Genomic DNA, 4,003 nt, shown 5'->3' on the forward strand with positions numbered 1-4,003 from the left:
TGAGTATCTCTGTGTGCATATGTGTGTGTGATATAACTATTCTTTTAAGAATGTATGACCATGCAGCCCTAGCCGGTGTGGTTCCGTGGATATAGTGTTGGTCTGCGGACTGAAAGGTCCCAGGTTCAATTCTGGTCAAGGGCACATTCCCAGGTTGCGGGCTCCATCACCAGCAGGGGGTATGCAAGAGGCAGCCAATCAATGATTCCCTCTCATTATTGATGTTTCTATTTCTCTCTCCCTCTCCCTTCCTCTCTGAAATCAATACAAATATATTTTTAAAAAAAAGAATGTATGACCATGCAGAAAAAAATGCAGAAGTATGCTCACTAATTTTGCAAGAATGTTGTGAATAGAGACAAGACAGCCAAATCTAAAAGGAAAAGATAAGGTTGGGAAATGGGAGATAAAGAAAAAAAGTGAAAGAAAAGGACATACTAAAACTAGAGGCACGGTGCACAGATTTGTGCACTGGTGGGGTCCCTTGGCCTGGCCTGTGGGGATCAGGCCGAAACTGGCTCTCTGACATCCCCCGAGAGGTCCCAGATTGCGAGAGGGTGCAGGCCAGGCCAAGGGACCCCACTGGTGCACGATCAGGGCTGGGGAGGGACCATGGGAAGGCTCCAGGGCATGTCTGGCCCGTCTTGCCCAGTCCCGATTGGGGCTGTCTTGCCCAGTCCTACTAGGGGCCAACTGGGGCCAGCCGGCTGGGGAGGGGCTGCAGGAGGGCTACAGTACATGTCTGGTCAGTCTTGCCCAGTCCTGATCAGGGCTGGGGAGGGACCGCAGGAGGGCTCCAGGATGTGTCTGGCCCATCTTGCCCAGTCCCAATCAGCTGGACCCCAGCAGCAAGCTAACCTTCCAGTCGGAGTGTCTGCCCCTTGGTGGTCAGTGCGTCTCGTAGTGACTGGTTGAACGGTTGGACACTTAGCATATTGGGCTTTTATTATATAGGATAGCTAGTATATATGATGCAATCAACATATACATTGTTATAAAGTTGTACACATATGTGGACATGAAAAATATTTAAAATAAAAATGGGGCTGTAATCAAACTTGCCAAAGGAAACACCCAAAAACTTCATATCAGTAGTTGGATGCTCTTCTGCTTGTATTACCATAATATGTAGTCTTAAGTGGCCATGGAGGCTGAGCATAGTCCTGAATTATTATGATTCTGAAATTGTGTGTTTGAGTTTAGCTTGACTGTATTATTAAAGGAACAGGGAAAACCTCCCTCCTGGGAGCATACCCTCACCTTTGTTTTCTTTCTCCTCCTTTCCCCAGGTGCATTACCATTAGCTTCCTCACTATGCACTCCAAAGCTCCAAGGGCCCTTCCTTTACCTCTACAACTGTTTCCTAAGCCCATTTCTTCTATGAATTACTTCCTCTACCTCTGCGATTTCCAAATAAGTATTCTCTTATTGGAAAAAAAAAAAAAGGAACAGGGGCCAGTTCAATACTTGAGAAGATGTTTAAGGGACTTATGTAATATTAAATAATAAATACTACATATTAAAGTTACCTATAACTAAATAGTAGATCCTCAAGTTGGTTGACGCTCCCTTCTCCAGGGATCAATGAGATTCCTATATGAGAAAAAAAAAAATTGGCATCCTTATAAGCACTCTTCCTATAAGCACTCTCCTTTCATCCCAGGTATTACCTCCTGTTCCTTTAAAGTTTAATAAATAGCCAACATTCAAACACAAATTTGATTTACAAAAAGCAAATATAACCATACCTTTTCAAGATCACACCATTTACACAAAGTAAAGAATGTCTATAAGATTGCCCCTGCCAAAGAGAGGCTTCTTAGACAGTTAGGATGAGAGTTGATAAAAAGTGGGGAAGTCCTGGCCAGTATGGCTCAGTTGATTGGGTGTCATCCTGTGCTCCAAAAGGTTGCTGGTTGGATTCCGGGTCAGGGCACATGCCCCAGTTGTGGCCCGGTGGGGAACGTGCAGGAGGCAGGCGATCATGCCCCACTCTCACATCAATGTTTCTCTTTCTCTCTCTCTCTAAAAATAAAAATATTTAAAAAGCAGGGAAAACAGGGACTATGAAATTTAATATATGAAAAAGAACTCTGTAACTATGAAGTAGTTGAAGAAATAGTTAAATATAAAAGTAAAGGGCTGTTATGACCATGACCAAATGACATTTATAAAGTAGAAAGGGAAAAAATGAGTAATAGTAGTATGACCCTAATTTAGAGAAGAAGCCAAGTTAAAAAATGTAAACTAATGTGAGTAGTGTGGGCAAGTGGTGAAAAAAGATTTAGATACTGAAAGGTGTGTCATAAGGAGAAAAAGTTCAGCAAAGGAAGGTCATGTGGAGGAACTCTTAAATAAAAAAGGCAACCATGGAATCTAAGTTGGTCATAGCAATTCTGATTTCAAACATTCTGCATATCAAATCATTTTGTTCTGATTTTTCATTCAGAAAATAGTCTCTGTTGTACCTATTTGTATCCACAACTCCTATAAAGTTGTCTTTAACATAGGAAAGGCTCAACTGTTTGTTGGTAATGATAATTTCATGAAATTTCAAAGAAAAGATAGTACATTATAAAAACAATAATAATTAACCATTCTTAAAGAATAAAAATATATTTATAAGTGGTCTTTGCCTATTTACTAGTATCAATAGGAAACTAGAGTCTGGAAGATCTGTTTAGCTTAGAAAATTGGTACCATACTCACCTCTGCTGATAACATCAGTGCTGGGTGGGGATGAAGCCATAATCTGCCAACATCTGAATCATCCTTGCCAGGTTAGGGGGTTCTGCAGAGAAGTTACTGCTACCAGGTCTGACTGCCATAGCTCAGGAAAATGCTGCAGTCATTCCTCTTAGTGTAGAATACACTTGGGAAGAAGTTTGAGAGACCTATGTAATATTAAGCCCCAGAAAGACAGCGTTAGTGATGGTTTGGACATGGAATGTAAGAGCTAACAGTTGTGGAATGCCTACTGTTTCAGGAACTGATGTATTACCTTATTTAATGCTTTGGACAACCCAATGGGGTAGAGGAATTGTTATTAATCCCATTTTATAGGAAACCTAGGCTTAGCAAGGTTAAGAAATTGTTCAAGATAACAAAGGTAGTAAAGTACATGGCAGAGCTGGGATTTGAACCCATGCAGTCCGGTACCTCAGGGTGCGTATATTCATAACCACAATGCTACAGCTACATTCATTCAAACAGGCTGGGAGGAAAAATCACTTTTCTAAAAAGGGCACACTGATTCTCTCAAAAGTGATCTGTGTTCATTTGATCCTATATTAACTGCTTAATCTTAAACTCAGATTCCAAAAAGTTAGACTGGCATTCATGTGCCAACTTTAAATAATAGTAATCCCACTTTAAATCTTTAACATCCAGAATATTTTACAACTTACAATAGTGAAAGTGGACAGTCTCTCAGTCTCCAAGACAGTGAAAAATGGGGATAGTGCATTCCCTCCAGATGAAATGACAAAGAAATACATATAAACGTCCTAATTCATTTATTGGAATTACTTGATTTCAATGAATTGCTTAAAAACAATCTAATAAAATAGGTCACTTAAAAAAAAAATCAAGTGCTGTCGGCATATCGGCAAGTTTCAATATATTTCCTGACAAAGAACTTTTTTATGTTTGCTACATGACTCAGAATCACCTAAATCCACATAACATTATCAAGTCCACATAAATCGTGGCTTTTCCTCTAACCTACTCTTTTATGTATCAGTATCCATTTACATCTGCGTGTATCACTTCGTCTTTCGGTAAAAGTTTCGTCTCATTTCATCAGACGATTTAAAAAAATTTTAGTTTTCCTTCCTCTTTTTAAATGGATGAAATTTTTACTACGGAAGCTGTTGCTACACTACCAAATACCAGTGTCACTATTTAAAAGTAGACCACCCCCAAAACGGAATTACCGATAAAAAAACGTCAGGTTCGGATCGGCTCCCGCCCCGAAAGGGGGGCGGGTGGGGGGGGGCTCGCA

The 4,003-nt window shown here is 40.4% G+C and overlaps 2 protein-coding genes across 17 annotated transcripts in view; one reads left to right on the forward strand and one right to left on the reverse strand.

Annotated features, from left to right (window-relative positions):
• The window catches only part of BAZ2B (bromodomain adjacent to zinc finger domain, 2B), a 331,540-nt gene extending 327,574 nt beyond the window's left edge, over window positions 1-3,966 (reverse strand). For all 15 annotated transcript variants that reach the window (XM_014534088.1, XM_014534089.1, XM_014534091.1 and 12 more), the window contains exons 1-3: window positions 3,936-3,966; window positions 2,710-2,894; window positions 1,530-1,593 (exon numbers count right to left, since the gene is read on the reverse strand). The gene's annotated coding sequence lies outside the window, so the exon portion shown is untranslated. The remainder of the gene's footprint in view (window positions 1-1,529; window positions 1,594-2,709; window positions 2,895-3,935) is intronic.
• Window positions 1-4,003, forward strand: part of MARCH7 (membrane-associated ring finger (C3HC4) 7, E3 ubiquitin protein ligase) — a 46,572-nt gene that overhangs the window by 2,064 nt on the left and 40,505 nt on the right. Inside the window, exon 1 of one of the 2 annotated variants that reach the window (XM_014534106.1) lies at window positions 314-320. The exons of the other annotated variant lie outside the window; for it this stretch is intronic. The gene's annotated coding sequence lies outside the window, so the exon portion shown is untranslated. Of the gene's footprint in view, window positions 1-313; window positions 321-4,003 lie in introns of those variants that run through there. 2 annotated transcript variants of the gene reach the window in all.

Source organism: Myotis brandtii, unplaced genomic scaffold (genome assembly GCF_000412655.1).
Source record: "Myotis brandtii unplaced genomic scaffold, ASM41265v1 scaffold125, whole genome shotgun sequence".
Taxonomy (NCBI): Eukaryota; Metazoa; Chordata; class Mammalia; order Chiroptera; family Vespertilionidae; genus Myotis; species Myotis brandtii.